General features: G+C 45.4%; 1 long non-coding RNA gene across 1 annotated transcript in view; it reads left to right on the plus strand.

The window, feature by feature from the left end:
* The window catches only part of LOC138754058 (uncharacterized), a 29,485-nt gene that overhangs the window by 2,136 nt on the left and 2,731 nt on the right, over window positions 1–24,618 (plus strand). The window contains exons 2-3 of the long non-coding RNA XR_011351554.1: window positions 13,323–13,446; window positions 20,042–20,142. This is a non-coding gene — a long non-coding RNA (uncharacterized lncRNA). The remainder of the gene's footprint in view (window positions 1–13,322; window positions 13,447–20,041; window positions 20,143–24,618) is intronic.

Genomic DNA, 24,618 nt, shown 5'->3' on the forward strand with positions numbered 1-24,618 from the left:
AAAGCTACACCACAGTAACAGGCCCTTCCGGCCCATGAGCCCGCGCCGCCCAAATACCTACAAACCCATACGTCTTTGAGGCACAGAAGGAAACCGGACACTGTCGTGGGGAGAACTCCTTCCAGACAGTGCCAGATTCGAACCAGGGCCGCTTAATAGCGTCGCGCTAACCGCTACTCTAACAGTGCCCCTCTTTTTACTTCAGTGCAGCAAGGACGTCCATTGCAGCAAGCACTTGACAATGGGTGGGACTGAATCTGCTCTCTATTACCCATTTCATCACCAGTTGAACAACGTGAATATTTCAGACATGATTCCAGTGGGGATCCAGGAGTCCAGCTGCTCAGTTGCTCCCTGGAAAAAAAACCCCAGAAAATAATAAGATGAATAATAGGTTCAGGCTTTGAATATTTTGGACAACTTCAAAAGCCAATGGCCCATCATTTAATTATTAACTCTTGGTTGTGACTGCAATCAGGCTCTATAAGGGATTGCTCCAAGCAAGAGGAAACCATGCTACAATAATTACTCATTTGTGTTCAAACATTTATAGCACACCAGTTAAGCCACAATTTTTATTTCATGACATTTCCAGAACCTAGAGATTTGCAGGTGCAGCTGCAAGGAAAGTTAATGACTAAATGATTAGTAACAGATAAAGAGGATGCACTTAAAAGATTGGATATGCTTAAAGCAGAAAATGGACCCACTCCAGATGGACTGCAGCTTAGAGACGGGGGAGAGCACAGATCATTGGTGTAGGACAAGTTGCTAATGTTACCTCTTGGCTAAATAAGTGATGAAGCGCCCTCCATAAACTGCTCAGGTCTTTGCCGAAGAGGATGTATCAGAGGCAGTAATTTGGGGCAATGTTATTTGGGTTTGTAGAAGTGTGGATTGATGAACATAAAACAGGATAGTTATGAGGAACGGAAGTTTGTGATTCGCTGATGGAGTGTAATGAAGCTGGGTATAATAACCCAATGCTGGAGAAACTCTGCAGGCCACACATTGCTTATAAATCAAAGTATCGAGTATAGGAGTGCAGTGAGGTTGTATAAGTAATTGTTAAGGCCAAATTTGGAGTACTGTGTGCAGTACTAACTACAGGAAGGATATCAATAAGAGATCTACTAGGATGTTGTCAGGTGTTAAATTACAGGGAAAGATTAACCGAGTTAGGACATTATTCCTTGGAGCGTTGAAGATTAAGGGGGGGGGGGGGATTTGATAGAGGTTTACAAGATTATGAGAATGGATGTGAGAAGGCTTTTTCCACTTAGTTTGGGGGAAGATAAATATGAGAGGTCATAGTTTTAAGCTGAAGGGGAAAAGGTTGAGGGGGAACATTAGGGGGGTGTTATTCACTCAGAGAGTGCAAAATGATGTGGTGAACGCGGGCTCGATCGTGCGTTGCAAGAATAAGTTGGATGGGCACATGGATGCGAGAGGTCTGCAGGGTTATGGAATGGGAGCAGGTCAGTGGGACTAGCGAGATGACAGTTGGCACAGATTAGATGGGCCGAATGGTCCGCTTTCTGTACTATAACATTCTATGTTCTATGGTTCTTTATGCAGCAAAGATCATTGATATTTCAGGTCTATGCCTTTAAGGTAGGAATGAAAAGCAGGCAGGGGCCTGAATAAAATGGAGGGGAAGGGCAAGGAGAGGAGCACAGACCTATAGGCAAGAGATAATAGGTGGATATGGGTGGGAGAGCAGGAGGTGATAGGCAGAGGGGATGACTCCCCCCCCCCAACCCGCCACCCTTCCACTACCCCCTACAACCTTTCCATTCAGAGAGATATCCCCTCCCCATCACAACTTTTTCTCTCGTGCCCACCCTGCCTTATCCCCTGATGGCCTCCCACCTGTGTTCCCTCCGCCCCCCCCACCACCATTTTATTCAGGTACCCGCCTGCTTCTCGCTCCCACCTTGATGATGGGCTCAAGCCCGAAACTTCGGTTAAGTTTCTTTTACCTTTGCTGACTTTCTCTGGCAATTTTCTTCCACGTGGGGTAAACTACTGTCGTGCTCTGATTGGCTGCTGCTGGCTGGACACGCCACCCGAGACCGATCCTACCCATAGGCCTTTCCGTGGTCCACCCTGCCTTGATAAGTCAACGAGGTTGACGGCTGTTCCAGTCTTTAGTTAAACCACATGTGGAAAAAGCACTGAGGAGGACAGAATTCCACAGGCCCCTCAGACTCAAATAAGGAGAGTGTACGAGGTACAGAGTCGGAACGGAGTAAAGGGAACATAATTTTACTATTACAGGGCTCATTCTGGAGTCTGACAACAAAATATCAAGTGCAGTTTCATTAAAGTCTTTATTATATTTTAAATTTCAATTTTTAATCTTAGACATACAGCCCAGCACAGGCCCTTCCAGCCCATGAGGCCGTGCCGCCCAATTACAGCCAATTGACCTACAACCTTGCATGCTTTGGAGGGTGGGAAGAAACGCAGACACGGAAAGAATGAACAAAGTCCTGACAGATGGTGCCGGATGCGAACGCATCGCTGGCACTAACCGTTCCTGCCCTGAGCCTGTTCCGGGATTTGAGGGCGCCGCCGAGGCCTCCCAAAGGGCCTTGGGCGCTGACAGTCTTCCCGATCATGCCGGAGGTTTGGATCTGGAGTTTGGGCTCCTGAAGGAATCTGTGAGGCTGCGGAAGTGCTGGATGGGAATCCACGGACACGCCGGGACTCTCTTTTGCTTCTCTTTCTTTTATTATTAGGGGCAGCGAGCAATGCCAATGGCGATTCTTTGCTTCCACGGCAGGCAAAAGTGGGTGGTACATCGTATATAGACATTTTTTTGTATTATTACATAACAATAAAAGGAACCTTTTGACCAATGTTATAGTGAGTTCTTTCTGTTTAGGTCAGTGCAGCAACATTTATATTGTCTATAATTTGGTTGAAGTAACATTCACTCTTCTACAATATTAGGGTAAATAAAAAAGTCTCACAATCAGGTTCTACATTGATTTTGTGAATTTACAGTAGATTCTTGGCAAACAGGATAGGCTTTAAATTTAAATGTAGGCACACAGCATGGTAACAGGCCTTCGAGCCCATGCCGCCCAATTGACCTACACCCTCGGTACGTTTCTAGAAGGAAGGAACCCGGAGGAAACCCACCCAGATCAAGGGGGAGAATTTGCAAACTTCTTACAGACAGCGAAGCCCAGTCACTGGCGCATAAGAGCGTTGTACTAACCGCTACGCCAATCACACCGCCCATTTTCTTTTTTAACCGAAGCATTTGACCGAAATAAAATCACAATTCTTGCAATTAACTTCTTTTTAATTCAGCGATTCGGCTCTGATTCTCTCCAGGGGCATTTAAAGCCCCTAAGCTACTGGTGCTAAATAGTTGTGGCATTGGATTTTCGACTTTGCTCTTCGGCCGACATAAACTCAACCATGCATTATACGTGGCAATTTAACACCAGCTGGCCTGTGATCTAAATGGTGTGGACACAAGGAGGTGGAGAGTGAATGTAGGAGCATGTTTGAATGATGAAAGATTATATCCATTTGCCACAAATGAATATGATCTCAAAGGTCTCCGGGCCAAATGTATCTGATGACTGAAACTTGCATTAAATCATTAACCAGCAGCTGAATGCCAATTATACAATTGTTCACTGCTGCTTTGTAATAAGGACAGATGATCCCTGAAAAGTCATTTTCTTTCAGTGATATAAAGATTTCATTGGAACATACAGCTAAAGATGGTAACAATTATTGCATCCAAATGGATGACTTGAGACAGTTTTTAGCTATTACTTTGTGCGCTCTCTAGGCTGAATTGGTAGCACAGTCATGGGTTTGCGTTCCTGACAGACTCTGTCCCATAAAGTTATCACTCTCACCCAAATGACCCTTTACATGTGAAATTCCAGGCATTAACAAAACGTCAAGTTCAAGTTTATTATTAGTCTAGTCAAGTTTATTGTCATCCAATTGCACAATGACAGCCTGACGAAACAGCGTTCTCCGGTCCTCGGTGCAGGCACACAACCAGAGAGAACGCACTTACAGGCAAACCATACATATTCAGGACAAGTATTCATGTCTACAAATAAACAAATAATGTTGTTTCTTTAAAAGTTTCGGAGGGTTAGTGTGAGCAGTTCCTTTGGTCGTTCAGCGTTCTCATTGCCTGTGGGAAGAAGCTGTTCCTCAGCCTGGTGGTGCTGGCTCCGATCCTCCTGTATCTCTTCCCCGATGGGAGTGCTGCGTGCAGGGTGGAAGGGGATCCTTAATGATCTTGCGAGCCCACTTCAGACAACGATCCCAGCCAATCATGTCGATTGGAGGGCCGGGGGGGTGGCGTGGGTGGGGGAGGGAGACTCCAGTCTCCCTACATTCTTATGGACCTGAGGATTGACCTCCAATTCAATTCTCCAATTTAATGCACCACACTGTGATGCAGCCAGCTAGGAGGCTCTCAATAGAGATCATGTGGAAGGTTGACATAATGGCGGCTGGTGGCCTCGCTCCCTTCAGTCTTCTCAGGAAGTCCAGTTGCTGTTGCGCCTTCCTGACAAGTGAGGAGATATTGAGTGTCCACAACAGGTCACTGGTTCAGTGAACTCCAAGGAACTTGGAGCTCTCGAGACTCTCCACTACAGATGTTGATGTATTAGTGGAGGGTGATTGTTCCTGGTCCTCCTGATGTCCACAACCATCTCCTTTCTCCTGTCCATGTTGAGACTCAGGTTGCTAATCTCGCACCATACCACAAGATTTTCCACCTCCTCTCTGTAGTGCGACTCGTTGTTGCTGATGAGGCCGACGACTGTCGTGTCACCTGCAAACTTTATGACGCTGTTGGAGCTGGATCTGGCGATGCAGTCGTGCGTCAGTAGCATGAACAATAGTGGGGCTGGGCACATGGCCCTGAGGTGCTGCATCAGTGCTCAGCTTGACAATGCTCGACATTCTTCCACCGACCTGGACAGACGGTGGTCTTTCTATTAGGAAATCTAGAATCCAGTTACAGAGAGAGGTGTTGAGTCCCAGTGAGGACAGTTTCTCCACCAGCCTCTGGGAATGATTGTATTAAATGCTGAGCTGAAGTCAATGAACAGCAGGCTGGTGTATTAAAGGTAAAGGTTCCATTATTGTCATGTAATACTACATTTATAATGTAACATGCATGAAGTTCTTTAACTTTGGTTGACTGTAAGGTAGACAGAGAGTCTCCACTTTGTCCAGCGCACCTCACATAATCCTACAGCACGTGGTGTTCCTGGGCGGTCTCCCCTCCAAGTACTGATCAGGCCTGTGCCTTCTTAGCTTCCGAGATCAGACAATCCCAGGCATAGTCAGGCTATTAAGTGCTGTCATCCAATTGTACAAGTAGAAACACCATTCTTCGGTCCTCAGTGCAAAAACATGCAAGCACACATACAGACATAGTACACATCGAGTCAAATGTACGTATGTACATATATAAAATTAAATAATTATTGTGAAATAAATACAGTTGAAGTCCAAAATTCTGCTTTTCAGAAATCCAGACCACCCGAAAATCACAACTTAATGAAAACTCTCAAACTTTTTAAATTTTGTGAGCTTTCATGTCTGTGCATGCATGCATGTATACAGCAAGGCAACAGGCTATTTTGGGCGACAAGCCCATGCTGCCCAATTACACCCAATTAACCTTACACCCATTGAAAATAAAATAATCTCTCAGAAGAAACATTAAAATGGTTCTGGAGGTGGGGAAAGGAAGCATAGATGATCTCTGGCAAAGTATCCTAAAAAGTATTATTGTTGATTAAATGCCATGTGTCTGCATATCTAAGGCTGGAGCCAACACTTGGCTGACTCTGGAGCCAACGTTGCTGGTTAGTTAGCTCTTGTTGTGGATCACACAACCTACCGCAGTGAAATGCTTTCCTTACCTTTAGATTTTGATCTGCTTTTCATCAAATTTAATCGGCTTTCTGTACAAGCTGCAGTTCCACTTCTCTGGAATGTTGGTGAGAAGCCACGTGCGACGTCATGTTAGTTGCTTCCGGCTGGTTGAACCGAGCTTATCTCCTCGTTCCTAATGTTCCCCACTGCCCGGAAGTTGACCAGAGCCCGTGTAGGCCGGTCATCCCTGCATTCCCCTGTAGGATACCTGGAGACACCTTCTGGCCTTGTTCACAAGGATGAGATGGGGTAAAGACTTCCAACATTTCCTCGATCTCTGCTGCTGGGAGAAAAAATGTAAACAAAGAAAAGAATGTGTTTTGTAATGACATAGAATATTTGCGGAAACTGCCAAAATGTTTGGCCTGGAAGTCAGCCTGAAGAAAACTGAGGTCCTCCATCAGCCAGCTCCCCACCATGACTACCAGCCCCCCCACATCTCCATCGGGCACACAAAACTCAAAACGGTCAACCAGTTTACCTATCTCGGCTGCACCATTTCATCAGATGCAAGGATCGACAATGAGATAGACAACAGACTCGCCAAGGCAAATAGCGCCTTTGGAAGACTACACAAAAGAGTCTGGAAAAACAACCAACTGAAAAACCTCACAAAGATAAGCGTATACAGAGCCGTTGTCATACCCACACTCCTGTTCGGCTCCGAATCATGGGTCCTCTACCGGCATCACCTACGGCTCCTAGAACGCTTCCACCAGCGTTGTCTCCGCTCCATCCTCAACATCCATTGGAGCGCTTTCATCCCTAATGTCGAAGTACTCGAGATGGCAGAGGTCGACAGCATCGAGTCCACGCTGCTGAAGATCCAACTGCGCTGGATGGGTCACGTCTCCAGAATGGAGGACCATCGCCTTCCCAAGATCGTGTTATATGGCGAGCTCTCCACTGGCCACCGTGACAGAGGTGCACCAAAGAAAAGGTACAAGGACTGCCTAAAGAAATCTCTTGGTGCCTGCCACATTGACCACCGCCAGTGGGCTGATAACGCCTCAAACCGTGCATCTTGGCGCCTCACAGTTTGGCGGGCAGCAACCTCCTTTGAAGAAGACCGCAGAGCCCACCTCACTGACAAAAGGCAAAGGAGGAAAAACCCAACACCCAACCCCAACCAACCAATTTTCCCCTGCAACCGCTGCAACCGTGTCTGCCTGTCCCGCATCGGACTTGTCAGCCACAAACGAGCCTGCAGCTGACGTGGACTTTTTACCCCCTCCATAAATCTTCGTCCGTGAAGCCAAGCCAAAGAGAATATAATTATAGATTGGCTTGGAGGGTCAAATACATCTTTCATACTGTAATCATTGTAAAATTTAATCTGACCTGATATGATCATTAATTTTATTTGATATAACAAGTTATGATTTATGATAAAGTTATGACAAAGTTATGATTTCAGTGGAGGAAGTCTACCAAGAGCTTCAGCCTGAGGTAGTAAAGGATTTGTACATAGAGTCACACAAAGTGGAAATAGGCTCTTTGGCCCAACTTGCCCATGCCGATTGAAATGTTCCACCAACACTAGTCCACCTGCCTGTGTTTGGCCCATATTCCTCGAAACCAGTGGTTTTCAAATTTTTTCTTTCCACTCACACACCACCTTTAAGTAATCCCTGTGCCATCGGAGCTCTGTAATTAGTAATGGGTTGCTTAACCATATAACCGTATAACAATTACAGCATGGAAACAGGCCAATTTGGCCCTTCTAGTCCACATTGATCCAAGTACCCTCCTCTAATCCCACTTACCAGCACTCTGCCCATATCTCTCCATCCCCCTCCCATCCATATACTTATCCAACTCTTTCTTAAATGACAAAATTGACCCTGCCTCCACCACCTTTCCCAGAAGCCCATTCCACACAGTAACCTCTCTCTGAGTAAAGAAGTTCCCTCTCATGTTACTCCTAAACCTTTGCCCGTCAACTCTCAACCCATGACCTCTTGTATCCATCTCTCCTATTCTCAATAGGAAAAGCCTTTCCACATCAACTCTATCTATCCCTCTCATTATCTTAAACACCTCTATCAAATCCCCTCTCAGCCTTCTACATTCCAAGGAATAAAGACCTAATTTGCTCAATCCTTCCTTGTATTCCAGATGCTGAAACCCAGGCAACATTTTTGTAAATCTTCTTTGCACTCTCTCTATCTTGTTAATATCCTTCTTATAAATTGGTGACCAGAACTGCACACAGTACTCTAAATTTGGCCTCACCAATGCCTTGTACAGTTTCATCATTACTTCGCAACTCCTATATTCTCTGCACTGCTTTATATAGACAAACATTCTAAAGGCCTTCTTCATCACCCTATCCTCATGAGCTCCTACCTTCAGGGAACAATGCACTGTTATTCCTAGATCTTTCTGCTCCACTGCATTCTTCAATGCCCTCCCATTTACCACATATGTCTTGGTTTTTATTCTTTCCAACATGAAGCACCTCACACTTATCAGCATTAAACTTCATCTGCCATCTTTCTGCCCACTCCTCTAAGCAGTTTAAATCCCTCTGCAATCTTTGAAAACCCTCTTCAATATCCACAATTCCCCCTATTTTAGTATAATCTGTATATTTACTAATCCAAATTACTGCCCCATCCTCCAAATCATTAATATATATGACAAACAGCAATGGTCCCAATACTGAACCCTGAGGTACACCCCTTGTCACCAGCCTCCATCCTGACAAACAATTGATGTGGGTGGGAAGGGAAGGTTGAGAATCACTGCTCTAGACCCAATTGTTACTGAAATATTTTGCTTGAGAAAAATTGTCATTGGCCCATTTCCTTTGGAGTTCTGAAACAGTGCTAATAACGAATCAATGAGGGATGATTAAAACAGTGGTTTTCCATCCACATACCACCTTAAGCAACCCCTTACTAATCACAGAGCACCAATGCCATAGGGAATAGTTAAAGTGGTATGTGAAAGGAAAGAGAAAGCTTAAACACCACTGGTTTAGACCCACCCCATAGATTTGTCCAAATTGTTCCTAAACGTGGCAACAGCACCTGCCTCAACCACCTCCTCTGGTGGCACGTAGCATACAGCCACCTGCTCCAGCAGCCTGTACCATACACCCACCTGCTCCGGCAGCCTGTTCTATACACCCACCTGCTCCGGCTGCCCGAACCATACATGCACCTCCTCCGGTGGCCCGTACCATAAACCCACCATCCTCTGTGTAAAAAAAAGGTTACTCCTCAGGTTCCGGTTAAATCTCTTCCCCTCACCATAAACCCATGGCCTCTGGTACTGACTCCCTGCTCTGCAGAAAAGTGACAGATAGGAAGTGGGCACACAGATGGAAAAAGACATTGTGAAGACTGATGGGTGTTGGCTTATATTTCAAGGTTACTGCAGTACAAAGACAAGGGCATTCTCATTGCATTTGCACAAGGCACGAGTGTAGAGTTTTGAAGAAATGTGTTGTTATTTAAGACAGTTTATAGATCCTGAATGAAACCCAAATAGTAAAATGATGTTGTTTTTACTCCATTCAAACATCCCTGTGCACTTCATACTCTTAAACTGAGTCCTATTTGTTGTACTATGAATGAGACTGGTCTGCTTGCAAAACAACTTCTATCACTGCCAGACTGAGACCACCCACAAATTGGAGGGTCCACATCTAATATTCAATCTGGGTACCTCCAACCATTGCTCTATAAAGGACACTATTTGACTTGTTAAGTTTTTGTGTTTTTAACTTTAACCGCAGTGTCTGCAGACTTTCATGTTTGACTTCTGGCATTAAGATGGACATCTCTGGTTTTGGTTAGACCCACCCCCCACCCCAAAGTTTCTCTCACTCCCAGCTCTCTCTTTTCCCTTTCCCCCATCTCTTTTCTTCCAGCTCGGCGCTCACAGAGCAAACCACTCCCCCCCCCCCACCTTCCACCAGCAATTCTCACCTTTCCTCTCCGGTCCTTGTCCAATTTTCACCTTTTGTCTGTGCTCCTCCCCCTGCCCCATCCTCCCCCAGCCTTTTACTTCAGGTGCCTGTCTGCTTTTTTCTTACAACTTGAGGAAGGGCTCAGGCCCGAAACATTGGTATTTCTATCTTTACCTCCTACGAACACTATGTGACCTGTTGACTTCCTCCAGCATTCTTGTGTGTCTGCGGATTTTCATGTATCATGTCCTTTATCACCACATTTTCGATAAATATTACAATAAACTTAGCAAGTTGGTGTTTTATTTTAGAATAAGCAGAATGTGTTGGGCTTATCCTTGTGAATCTCTCTGTACATCACAAATGAAAAGTACATTTTTCATCCAGCAAGCTACCACTCCCCAGTTCTTGGAAAATACTCATGTATATATCAGAGGATAGAAAACTTGGATGTGAACTCTTTCAAAAAAGTTAGTGAGATTCCAAATGGTAACACTTTTGCCAAGTATATGACACTGGCCCTCTAGTTCACGTGTCATAGGACAATGTTTTCTCCTGAACGGGGTGTTAGAATCTCAGCTCGCCGTCTCATTTCAGGACTGAAATGAGAAGTCTGTTTTTCACCCAGAGGTTAAATGAGTGCTTGGAATTCTCCACGCAAGAGAGCAGCGGAGGTTTAGTGGTCGGGCAGATTGATAGGTTTTTGAATATTAAGGGTTTCGAGGGTTAGTGAAGGAAAGAAATACTGAAGAAAAAGATCAGGTTCCACATGGAAGGTTAGTGAAGAAAGTTCAATCTCTAGGGATTAATATAGAGATAGTCAGATTGGTTCAGAGGTGGCTAGAAGATAGGCACCAGAGAGTCATGGTGGACAACTGTCTGTCAGGATGGAGGCCGGTGACGAGAGGTGTGGCTTAGGGATCGAGTTGGGTCCTTTGCTGTTCGTCATTTATATTAATGATTTGGATGACGGGGTGGTAAATTGTGTGAGTAAATATGCGGATGATACAAAAATAGGGTGAGTTGTGGAGAGTGAAGAGGGTTTTAATGGACTACAGAAGGATTTGGACTGTTTGGAAAAGTGGGCTGAAAAATAGCAGATGGAATTTAATGTAGATAAGTGTGAGGTGCCTCATTTTGGGAGGAATAACCAAAATAAGACGTATGCAGTGATGGGGAGGGCATTGAGGAATGCAAAGGAATAGAGGGATCTTGGAATAATGGTTCAGCATTCATTGAAGATGGATTCCCATGTAGATAGGCTGGTGAAGAAGGCTTTTGATATGCTGGCCTTTATAAATCATAGCATAGAATAAAGGAGCTGGGAGGTGTTGTTGAGAATGTTTAAGGCTTTGGTGAGGCCAAGTTTGGAGTATGTGTGCAGTTCTGGTCTCCAAATTATAGGAAGGATATAAAGATTTACAAAAATGTTGCCTGGATTGCAGTATCTTGAATATGGAAAAATATTGAGTAGACTGAAACTTTATACATTGGAGTGTAGAAAGTTGAGAGGGGATTTGATAGAGGTATTTAAAATTATGAAGGGAATAGATAGAATAGATGTAAATTGGCTCTTTCCCCTGAGGGTAGGGGAGATTGATACAAGGGGGTCATAAGTTAAGGGTTATGGGGTAAAACTTTAGGAGTAATAGAGGAAGATGCTTCTTCACTCATAGAGTGGTGGCTAAATGGAACGATCTACCATAAGAAATAGATGTGGCAGGGTCAATTCTGTCATTTAAGAAGAGGCTAGATGAGTACATGGACGATAGGTGGTTGGAGGGTATGGGCATGGGAGTGGGTAAGTGGAATTAGTGGAGTTTCACGTAAATCAACGTGGACTAGAAGGGCCAATATGCCCTGTTTCCATACTGTAAATTGTTATATGGTTAAATCAGTGGTGATCTTATTGAATTGCAGTGAAGGCAGGAGGGGTTGAATTCAAAACACAGAAATGTTGGAGGACTTGGCCAGTCTCACAGCATCCAGAGGAGGTAAAGATATGCGACCGACGTTTCGGGCCTGAGCCCTTTTTCAAGGTGTGAGCAAAAAAAGAAACGGGCAGGCGCCTGAGACTGGAGAGAGAAAGGGGGAAGAAGGGGAGGGGGACAAGTACAGACCAACAGACAATAGGTGTTTATTGGATATGATAAGAGGAAAGCTGTGAAAGGAAAAGGGAAAGGGAAGAGAGGGAGAACTGTGGGGTGGGGGGGGGAGGGGTAATGGAAACTGGAGACGTTGATGTTAATGCTGTCCGGTTGGAGGATGCCCAGATGCAAGATGAGGGGTTGAATTGCCTCCTCTCACTTCTATTTTTAACCACAGCTTATAGTCTCCAGGCTTAAAGTAAATGTTCATGAGTTCGGGAATTCTGACAGTGTTCAGAACATTTTAATTATTTCCTTTGGACATCGAGATGTGCCCATGTTTTGGTGGACTGGAGAATCATTCTTCTCTTTGACATTTTCCTAATTTGCTTCGATTACTTTGAATGTTGCACTAAAATCAAACATAAACGGGACTGACGTTAATAGTTTACAGCTTGGATGAGTTTTGCCTCCAGGAATCCATCCTGTGCTTTTGTATTTAATTGGTAAACTGGATCGTCTTTATGACACACATGAATTATATTTACAGTGATGGTTCTGCAGTGACCTCCTGTGAGTTTTGTTTTAATCATAAACATGAATCATGTTACATTTCAATAGTGAAGCACATGCTGAGTTCCCAATGGCTTGCTAATGGGTTGGATTCCGTTGTCTGATAGCTGGCTGGTCCAGTGGGAATTAATGGCCAGCAGCTGCTTGGTCAGCCCCAAATTTCCCCTGTTTGCGTCTGATGCTGACTCACCATTGATCCCAGTGGCCCAGTAGGAAGTTCTTGAAGAGGTGCGCTTGGCTCCCATCCCTGTGTTTATTGCCACTGAGCCTTTGAATTCTGCCTCCACTCCTGTGCGAAAATGTTAATGCAGGTGAATGCTTCTTCCCACGGGCAGTGAGAATGCTGAACGACCAAAGGAGCTGCTCACAATAACCATATTTATGAAGCAATTTTTTTTTGTATATATGAGTACTTGTCCTGCATACGTACTGTTTGCCTGTATCTGTGTTCTGCCTGGTTGTGCGTCTGCGTGTTTTGCTCTGAGGACCGGAGAATGCTGTTTCGTCGGGTTGTACATTTGCAATCAGAGGACATTAATCTTGCTTTGTCTTGACTTGACTCACCGTCGATTCCAGTGGCACAACTGGAAGTTTCTGAAGAGATGCACTTAGCTTTAATCCCTGTGTTTATTGCCTTTAAATGGTGCCTGTACTCAGTAGTCATGGGTGGAAATGTTAACGCAGGTTAAGTGCTTTAATTATTTTACATGGTTAAAATTCTTTTTTTTAACATCTTAATGTGCTTTTAATTATTTTTTAAACTTTATAATAATGTTCTTTTTTCTACCTTATTTAAACAGCATTGAACAATTTTTTTAAGATCTTCAAATCGTGAGCAAAGGAAGATATTCCAGGATGCGCGGTGTTTGAGGCCAAGATGAAGCTTGAGTCCACCCTGACTTGAAGGATGTCTCTTTGGGAACAGTGAGTCAGCTCATCTGAGTCTTTACAACAAAGAAAACGTTCGGGAGATGAACACTACTGCCTCCCACCCCCCCCACCCCCACCCTCCATGGAAGTACAAACACAAGGTTGGAGAAACTCAGCAGGTCAAACAGCGTACTTTATAGAGCAAAGATAAAGATACAGAACCAATGTTTCGGTCATCAAGGTATGAGCAACGTAGGCAGGTGCCTGAATAAAATGGTGGAAGGTGGGCCAGGGGCAAGTGGAGGAGTACACTAGCAAACATTGAGGGTGGGGGTGGGGTTATGAGTCTGTGAATGGAGAGGGAAGGGGGTGGAGAGCTGGGTGGGGATGGGGAAGGGAGGAAGATCGGGGAGCACAGTTTCTCCCCATTCTCCCCATCCCTCAGCCTCCTTTCCTCTAGTTCTTCACTTCCATCTCCTTTCACAGAACCATCCCCACCTCCCCCTGTTTCCTCTTGTACTCTGCCCCTCCACCATTTTATTCAGGAGCTTGCCTTCATTTTGCTCATATCTTGAAGAGGGGTTCAAACTTGAACAGATGATTATAATTTTTTAAATCTTTGCTCTCTAACCTGCTGAGTTTCACCAGCATCATGTTTTCAATTCAATCACAGTGTCTGCAGACTTCCGTGTTTTACCCCCCCACTCCCACTCCCCTCCACATGGAAGGTTGGGTCCAGGATGATAGGTGTCTGCCTTTGAGGATAAATCCGCAGCCTGGGAATTAAGACCATGTGACCATAAGATATAGGAGCAGATGTAGGCCATTTGGTCCATCAAGTCTACTCTGCCATTCCATCACGAACTGATCCATTCTCCCTCAGCCCCACTCCCCTGCCTTCTCCCTTTGATAACTGGACTATTCGAATTCCTATCAATCTCTATTTTTAAATTTTATTTTTGGCCCACGAGCCCATGCTGCCCAATTAACATCCAATTAACCTACAACCCCCGGTATGTTTCAACTGGTGGGAGGAAACCAGAGACCACGGGAAGACCCACGCAGACATGGGGAGAACATACAAACTCCTTACAGACAGCGTGGAATCCGAACCCCTCCCCGGTATGTTTCAACTGGTGGGAGGAAACCAGGGACCACGGGGAAGACCCACGCAGACATGGGGAGAACATACAAACTCCTTACAGACAGCGTGGAATCCGAACCCCTCCCCGGTATGTTTCAACTGGTGGGAGGAAACCAGGGACCACGGGGAAGACCCACGCAGACATGGGGAGAACATACAAACTCCTTACAGATAGCGTGGAATCCGAACCCCTGTCCTGATCGCTGGCGCTGTAAAGGTGTGGTGCTAACTGCTAAACCAATCGTGCTGCCCAAAGGCTTGATTCTTCATGGATCCAGCATCATTGCCCTGCTGATGAAAAGCAGAATTTCAGAAAGAAGGTGTCTGCTCCAATGATTGCTCCGTCCAGTTCAAGGTTCAAGCTTCCTGTTGGAGTCAAATACACGTAATAAGGTCGAGTACCCCTTATCTGGCATGCATGTGTTTCAGAGTTTGAATTTGTTCAGATTTTGGAACACCATTTAAAAAATGAACTCATTCACATTACAATACAAATATTTACAAATAAACTGAAGTGGACATATATTGAAAAATCTATGCAATGCTCTACGTATATCTGTCCTGCTCTCCAATTGAGATTTCTGGACTCTACTATGTATTACTTTATGGGACAATGGATGAAAAAAAAAATTAGGATTTTGGATCGTTTCTGATTTCAGGTATTTGGATAAGGCAGTGGTTCTCAATCATTTTCTTTCCACTCATATACCACTTTAATTAATCCCTATGCCATTGGTGCTCTGTGATTACTTAAGGTGGGATGTGGGTGGGAAGGAAAGGTTGAGAATCACTGCTCTAGACCCAATTGTTACTGAAATATTTTGCTTGAGAAAAATTGTCATTGGCCCACTTCTTTTGGAGTTCTGAAACGGTGCACATAACGAGTCAATGAGGGACGATTAAAATAGTGATTTTCAAACTTTTTCTTTCCATCCACGTATCACTTTAAGCAAATCCCTTACTAATCACAGAGCACCGATGGCATAGGGCAGTGGTTCTCAACCTTTTTCTTTCCACTCACATACCACTTTAAGTATGTGAGGGGGAGACAGAGCAGAGAGAGGGGGAGAGAGAGGAGTGAGAACAGAATGAGAGGAAAAGAAAGAGAGAGGAAGGGAGAGTGCAGAGAGAGGGGAAAGAGAACAGAGAGAGAAGAAAGAAGGGGGAAACCCCAGCAGAGAGAGGAGAAAGAACAGAGAGAAAGAGAGAGAGAGAGAGAGAGAGAGAGAGAGAGAGAGAGAGAGAACTAGAGAAGAAAGTTTAAGGAAGAGAATTCCATGGATTTGGGTCTGCCCAGCTGCAGCCACAGTCGATAATAATGGGATAAAGGAAGTGTGGGATGGATAAGAAAAAGAGTTGAAGGAGAACAAAAAAGATGAGTGGGATTGGGATGCAATGCACTTGACGCACAGTAAATAACTCGAGAGGCTGAGACGGAGTCACTGATCTCCAGGCTTTTGTTCACAATGGACAGGGACCGCATCCTGTGCTGTGACCTGGGCTTTCTGGGGAAAGGTCAGGGTGCCAGAGACTTTATCCGAGGTCAAAAGAGGGAGGGGGGGGGAAGCCCCACAGGTACAGTCACATGACGCGACGGAGCCAGATAATCAGGAATACATCAGTTTACCATAGCAGGATCCACTCAGGAGGTGGGACATTCTGAAAGGGAGCTTGCTGCAGAAAATCTTGCATCTACAGTCACAAAAAAAAATCCCTTGACTGATCCCCATGCCACTCACAGAGAAAAGAGTCATGGAATCATCAACAGTACAGCCCACCAGTTAATTAACCTACTGTGGCGGCACACATACTCGTGGCGAACCGGCCCCACTTGTACAGCCGCGTGGTGTGGCAGCCACAGGAAGCTCGCGCCGTCGAGGGACCTCCATGCCTCGTGGCTTTAACCCAGTGTGCGCCTAGGGCAGCTGTTATGACATCACAGCCAACGAGGTGGCTGTGAGTCTCTTGCTTATGTAGCTGCAACTACACTACTAGGTTTATCAACTGCCCTTCATGTCCATAGGATGTTGTCATAGGGAGAAGAGTTGTATTCAGCGTAGACAGCACTGGTTGTCAAGATCGAACCCGAATCTCTGGAAAATCTAAATCATGTAAAATAAAGTCAAAGATCTCCATTTAAAAAAAAGGTGGGCAGCAAGTCCTGGCCAGAACAGCAACGGAAATTCACCTATTCTCCATTTCTTGGTCAAGTTGTAACCTCTTTACATGCATCTGAACAAGCAGGGGGTTCCTTGGCTTTAACAGAGCAGTGGAGGCTTTTGCCAAGACATGGAAAATTAACGGGAACAACTTGTATTCCGCAAGGAACTCTGATTAATCCTTGCATTTTGTAAAAATTCAATTTGAAAGGAAGAGAACTTGGCTTTTACCAGACCCTTTAAGAAGTGTCACATACTTATTCAGCATGTATTCATTGGCTTTGAGATCTGCTTGACTTTTACAAACTTGCTTCCACATTCTCCACGCTGCTAGGGTCAAAGAGAAAAGCCCCAAAATTGAGAATCCAAATTCTGGGAGTTCACAGAATGTCTGTCAGTGGACTGAGAAGAGGTTTAAGAATGAAATGTCAGTACTCTTTCAATATCAGTGTAACGATATAATTGTACAGCAGAGAAAAGGGCCCACCTCATCCATATTCACCTTGATGCCTGTTGATGCTGATCCTATTTGGCTGCATTTGCTCAGCCTTTCCCATCAAAACACCCGTCCAAATGATGTTTAAACATTGCACTTGTATTTTCCCACTGCCACATCCTCTGGCAGTTCTTTCCAAATATTCTGCACCCTCTGGGTTGAAAGTGTGTCCTTGGGCTTCCTTCTTCACGGTTGGCGTAACGGCTAGTGCAACACCTTTTCAGCGCCAGCGATTGGGACTAGGGATTGAATCCCTCACTATCTGTAAGGAGTTTGTATGTCCTCTCTGCGTCTGCTTGGGTTTTTCCCAGAGACTCTGGATTCCTCCCACCCTTCAAAACGTACTGGGGGAGTGGGTTAATTGGGTGTAAATTGGACAGCACAGACTCGTGGCCCGAAATGGCCTGTTACCGTGCTCTATGTCTAAATTTTTTAAAAATTGAAATCTTTCTCACCTTAAACCTGTGTTTGTGAGTCTGGAACCTAGGAAAAGTTGAGTGGAATGTGGAGAGATTCCAGTAAGATTGGTGGAAATGAGCTCTTGATTGGGTAGTTTCCATACTGTATGGCCCTATAAAAGACTTACTGCAGGTAAGTCGGTCTCTGTTCCTCCATCTCTCCCCCTCTCCCTCTTTCCCTCTCCCTCAGTCTCCTTTCCTCCAGCTCTGTATTCACAGACCTACTCCCCACCCACCCCCCCCCATCAATTCTCAGCTTCCCTCTCCTCCCCTCCTCTCCTTGTCCACATATGGCTTCTTGGCCATTGACCTGCACTCCTCCCCCGCCCCTCTTTCCTCCTCCCCCTGCCTCTTGTTCCCTCCTCCGCTGCCCCCTCTTCCCACCTCCCCAACCCTTATTCCCTCCTCCCCCTGACCCCTCTTTCCTCCTCCCCGACTCCTTCCCTCCTCCCCTGATTCCTCTCCCCTCCTCCCCTGACCCCTCATCCCTCCTCCCCTTTCTTCCTTCCTCCCTGACTGAAGACATCCTTCACAGAAGATTACTGACCCATTCATGTAGGAGTGGAGATGTAACGGCAGCAGAGACTTGGAGCCTGACTCATTTTTGTGTTGACTCTGCGAATATCGGGAGAGAAAATAAAATATAATCGACTCTTATGTTTTTAATGAAATAACTGTGAGTGAAACATTCTTTATGCCACAGATTGCTCTGTACCAGGTCTGGATAGCAGATTACTCATATTTTAGTAATTATTAAGCATAAAGGGCCTGTTAAAAATGGTAATTTTAGTTGGAATTACTCACTGGAAAGGATTTTATCCTCAATGCCCTGCGGTCACTGGTTTGATCAATTCTGATATATAATAACTGAAAGCATTAAAAAATGTTGGTCGCTGCAGTTTTCAAGAACTATTAAAATAAAGGATTCTTAAATAAAATGGCGGCACTGCCGCTGGTGCAGTCCCAGGGGGAGCCAGAAGCGGAGACACAGCGCTTCCCCACGTGGTCCAACTGCCCAATCCGTGGCTCCGTGCAGCCTGTTAAAGGAGCCGACGGTGGAAGCTGGGTTTTGGCCTCAAGGGGTACGGAATCCGGGGGTGCAGGGCACCAGAAAATGGGGAGGTTATCATCCCCAGTTCGAGAAGGAGAAGCAGAGGAGATGACCCTTTAGGGCAGTTGACCACAGCGGCACACAAGAGAGGGGTTCCATGGGTGAAGAACGCAAGGGCGGCGGCAGGCGGTCTGTTGGTGACTCAGGGTGAGGAGCCGCCAGTGACTACAGTCAAAAGGCTCACACCAGGTTGCAGACTGCTGGAGAATGGCTCAAGACTGGGTGAAGGGGTATCAGGGATCAGAGCCGGGATGCTAAAGGATGCTGGAGGCTTCTTCTTGAATGGGCCAATGGTTTGGACTGGATTCTTGTGCTGTGGCAAAGGCTGCAGGAGTGCTGGAGGTGAACCCATGGACCCTCAGTGACTCCCTTTTGCTTCTCTTTCTCTGACTGTAAATGGACTGGGCATTTTCTGATGATGACGAATATTTATCTGCCTTAAGGCCAAATAATTGCAATTTTGAATAATATTACATCTATTTTATTACTTGACCATAAAATAAACAAATCTAAACTGAGGGAAAACTGACTGGTTGGCAAATACTGGGCCCTGGATTCTTGTCTTGAGTAAAGCTAATGGGAAATAATAAATGGTAAAGAAAATAACTTTCATTTCCAGCTTCTTATTGGAGGAATTAAGGAGTAGGTGGGGCTGAGTCCACATCCAGGTCAGCCACGACCTTATTGAATGGAGGAACAGGCTTGACAGTCCATAGAGTTGGCATCAAAACAAGTCTAATGGTGGGGGAGGGGGTAACTAAGGTAAGGAGGGGATGCTATACCTCCCATGAACCTCCTCCGTGCGCCACAGTTACACGTTCCCCTCCCTCCAACGTAACAGACAAACACACGTGCTTATATCGTGTGGAGACGAAACCACGTGATGCTAGTGCTGGGGGCGGGGGGTAACAATAACTCGCTTGGGGGGGCAATTCCCTTGAATGCCCCCTTCCTTGTTGGTGGCCGTGACGGACCAGATAGCTGACTCCTGCTCCTGTTTCTTTTCTTGTGTTCATGGTGTTGAGTTGAGTTTGAGTTTATTGTCATATACATGAGTACAATGCACGTGTGTCTGAATTTGAACCCGTGTCTCTAGTGTGTGAGGCATCAGTTCTACTTATTGCACAGATGAGTCATCCAATGAGGAAAGCATGATAACCTATAGGCACATACCAATGAGATATGGTTTGAATCCCATCACCTTTGCTGCAGAATTTGTTCAGTTAATTAAATAAATTTGACCTCCATGTTATTACTGACACTTTGTGCTTTGATCTACAGGCAAGGAAGTTGAAAGTAAAAAGACGCAGTAAATGCTGGAGGAACTCCCATCCTCGGAGGTCAAGATATATTACTGATGTTTTGAGCCCCAACCCTTCAAGGTAAACAAAACCAGACAGGCATCTGAATATTGACTGAGAGTTGAAGGGAGAAGAATGGGAGGGGGTGGAGTCCAGACCAACAGACAAAAGGTGTTAATTGGATTTGGGAAGAGGAGAGACGAGAATTGATTTTGGCTCTGTGAAAGGGGACAGAGGGAAGAGAGAGAGAGAGAGAGAGAGAGAGAGAGAGAGAGAGAGAGAGCTGAAGAATGTCCGCATTGGTCATTCACACATGAACAACCAAATCTCCGTTTCCTTATGCGAGTTTAGACAGCAGACCGAATATGCGGTAAGTAAAGAGGCGGGACTTGTAATACGCATCGTCGATACATGCTGTTCATTAGCCTGTTGTTCGCAGAATGCCCGCACTTCACTTTAGCCTGTCGGCATTCCGGGAAATTAACAAGAGGTCTAGGAGATTAAATGTTGGAACGGGAATGGCTTTGTAAAAAACATAAGAGAGAAAGAGAGAGAGACAGACAGATGGACAGAACTAGAGAAAAGGAGATAGAGGGATGAAGATAGTGAGGGGGATGTTGTGAGTGAGGAAACAGGTCACTCACAACAATTGGTGCTGCGAGCAGGGTAGTCTCAAGCTGGCAAAGTGAGAGAACAAAGAACACATGGAGGGTCCAGCCCAGGTTGTTAGCAGGAATAAATGGCTTGGATCCAGGAGGGTTAATCCAATTACAACAGCCAATGGCCCAAGGCCCAAGTACAGGTAGGCTGGAGAGTTCAGTTCAGGTAATTTACATGGGTGCCCAACAGCAAGGTGTGCACTAACAGGTGGGGCGGAACCAAACCTTGATTGGCAGCTGGTGTGCCCTCCAACTAAGTAGGGGGAAGTCCTGTCACATGACAGCCACAACCCTTCCCAATACTGGGGGGGGGGGGGTGCTGGTTTAACTGAAACAGTGGATGTTAGTGCCAACCGGTTGGAGGGTGTCCAGAGAAAAAAAAAGTGAGGTATTGTTCCTCCAATTTGCAGGTGGGCTGAAAGTGCAAGCAACAGGTTCTTTACAGAACTACTGGCTAAAGGTGACCACATCTGTGTTAAGTTCAAAATGGAATGTGTGAAGATTTCAGATCCCGAGCGTCAAAAAAAAAAATGCAGATGTTGGAAATCTGCAGGAAAAGGCGGGAGAATTCTAGAAAGACTCAATTGGTTCTCCCCTGTTCTCTGCTCAGTGAGTGACCTTGGAAAAATTGCGCATGCGTCAGAGAAGCTGCAAATACTGGTGACGATCCAACGCAGATAATTTACTCAGTAAAACAGCTTACAAAATTGGTGGGCAACAGGGGATTCACAATTTCTTTTTAATGCTTGCTTTAAAGGGAAAACACGAGTGTGCATGATGTCACCCTGGAGTTAGAAGCAGATTCTTGCTGTGTTTGATTCTCCCTCTACTAATACAAACCTGCTGTGTTGGCTGACACTTCGAAAATCCACAGTTAGGAGTCAGCATTTATATTTGAAGTGTGCCTACTGCAGTTTTAACTTAAAAAAAATCTCTCATAAAATCTTCAACAATGTGTTGCTGGGGGTTTTAATTGCTATGTCAGCGATTACCCGAATTTTCACTGGAAGATGGTTGAAGATCAAGATCATTGCATTTCGAAGTCAAAGGCTTAGCGGGGGCAGAATGGCCACCACTGTTTTGTGATCGCCCCTTGTTGGAGGTCAACTCTGGACCTGCTTCAGTTCTCCACTGACGGTGTGGCCGCCCCTTCCCTCCACTCCGCTCCACCGGCCACCAAGCGGTCAACTTTCTATAGGAGCTTCATCGAGAGCATCCTGGTCGGTTGCATCACAGTGTGGTACCGTCTATGTGGAGCATTGGATCGGAGGGCAGGACTGTTGGAGAGGCAGAGAGGATCACTGGGGGTCACCCTCCCTCCCCTTGACGTGATCGACGGGAATCTAAGTTTGAAGAGGGCTGCGCTCACAGGATCTTCCAGCTCCTCCAGTCGAGAGAGAGATACAGAAGAATCAAGAACCTATCTACCTCTAGAATGACGGCCTCTGAGCCCTCCGTGGCCACAAATTCCATGGATTCACCCCCCTCTGTGAGGAGAAATTCCTCCTCATCTCTGTTCTAAAGGGAAATCTTTGTGCTCTGAGGCTCTGCTCTGTGATCTCAGACTACCCCACAAAGGAATCATCCATTCTACATCCACTCTATCCAGACTTTCAGTGCACGATAGGTTTTGATGAGATTCTCATGCGGCAATTGTAGTCAATAGACCCATCTCTCTGCAGCTTATTAGAACCTTTACAATTGAATGTGCTTGCCTATCACTCTCATGGCAGATCACTGAGCAAAGGATTGTTGCTTTTGATACTGCGTTCTCCATTCGCAATGGAGAGATGCAGTTTGCTCAGTTCCTAACCATCCATATCATTCATTTTGATCAAAAAAAGTAAATGGATCATCCTACACCTCAGATTAATACAGATGCTTCTCTACTTATGATGGTTCAACTTACAATTTTTTGAAGTTATAATGGGTCATTGTCGCTATGTTATTGTATTTTTCAGTATGGAATAAAAGGTATTCAACATTTAATTATAAAATAGGTTTTGCTTTAGACAAATTTGCCCAGCTGTTGGCTATGGTAAGTGTTCTGAGCACGTTTAAGGTAGACTAGGCTAAGATGTTCGGTAGGGGCAGAACTGTATCCTTTTTTGACTTGCGCTAGGTTTATCGGAACGCCACCCCATTGGAAGTCGGGGAGCACCTGTAGTTGGAGATTGATTGGAAAGGAGTAATTAGGAATAGGAATTTACCACATTTGGAAAGTCAAAGTCAGATCAGGCACCCTGGTGCATAGAAGAATGAGGGGGAGATTTGACAGGGGTAAACAAAATTATGAGAGGTAAAGACAAGTTTAGGTGGACGATATTACTCTCTCAGAAACCTGGTTTCGAATCCGCTGCTGGCAGTAAGCAGTTTGTACATTTTCCCTGTGTCTGCGTAGGTCTCTCCAGGTGCTCCAGTTACCTTCAAAGGCCAAAATATACGGGGTTTGTAGGTTAATTCGGGTAGCTCACATTAATAGGCCACAAGGGCCAGTTTCTGTGCTGTATGACTAAATATAAAATTGAAAATAAAAACAATTTAAAAATAGGCTTTTTTTTCCACCGAGGGTAGGTGAGATATAAACCAGAGAACATGGATTAAGGGTGAAAGGGGAGAAATTTAAAGGGAACATTAGGAGGAATTTCTTCAGTGTGAGTGTGGAAGGAGCTGCCAGCTGAAGTAGTGAATGCGGGCTCAATTTTAACATTTGAGAAAAATTTGGACAGGCACATGGATGGGAGGGGCATGGAGGGATATGCAGGTTGGCAGGACTATAGTTCAGCACAGACTAGAAGGGTCAAAGGGCCTGTTTCGGCGCTGCGATGTCCTATGGACTGTCACCACAGTTTGGTGAAGGGAAGGTCACATCTTATCACCCTGATCGAGTTTTTTGAGGAGGTTTCAAAGACGATTGACAAGGGTAGGGCAGTCGATATTGTCTGCACGGACTTTGTTGGAAAAGGTGACAGACTGATTCCGAAGGTGCAGATGCGTGGAGAACCATGCTGAGTTGAAAGTTTGAATACAGAGGGTGGTGGTGGAGAGTCGGGCTGAAGGTGATGGCCCCGCAGGGATCGGTGCCAGGACCCCTGCTGATTGTGATACCTCGCTTACGGAAGTGAGTTGAGTATGAGGTGATCCTCCTGCCCACCTATGTTGGCGGGGCAGACAGGGCTCTCTCTACTTCCCACTTTAATACGGAGCATTTTTGCTTCCTTTTCAGCTGTGTTGAATTGAAAAGATTAAAATGAATATGTCCTTTCCTTCAAATGTCAGACAGAGGATTTAACATTTTTGTTCGATGCATATGCTATTAATTATGATAGAATTACCTGGAAAACCAGTTGCGCTTTAAAATGTGGATCCACTTTAGCTGAACATCGCTTGGTGAAACAACTGCTTCCATCTGTGTGAATACTGTCTTCAGGTTGTAAGGTTGCCATTGCGAAATTACCTGATTTCATCCTTAAATTTTACTTTCCTCTCTCTTTTTTTAAGGATTCATGAAACATTAAAAAAATTTTTTAGACACTGTAACAGGCCTTTCCGGCCCTCGGACTGGTGCCGTCCACAAATAAACCTACGGCCCCTGGTACATTTTGAAGGGTGGGAGAAAACCAGAGCCTGCTGCCCCCGGAGGAAACCCATGCAGACACAGGGAGGATGTTGAAACTCCTTGCAGGCAGTGCCCGATTTGAACCCAGGCTGTCAGGGCCGTGATGGCCTTGTGCCAACCGTGCTGCCCATTCCTTAACCCATCCGAAAAACATTCTGTCTAGATGTCGTCAAGATGGAGAGGAATCAGGGACCTGAGCAGGGTTCCCTCGAAGCTGTGCACTGGCAGGCAGGGTGAGGCGCACCTGCAGGGCAGCGGCGAGCGCGCATTTGTGCATGT

Source organism: Narcine bancroftii, chromosome 2 (genome assembly GCF_036971445.1).
Source record: "Narcine bancroftii isolate sNarBan1 chromosome 2, sNarBan1.hap1, whole genome shotgun sequence".
In the NCBI taxonomy this organism is placed as follows: domain Eukaryota; kingdom Metazoa; phylum Chordata; class Chondrichthyes; order Torpediniformes; family Narcinidae; genus Narcine; species Narcine bancroftii.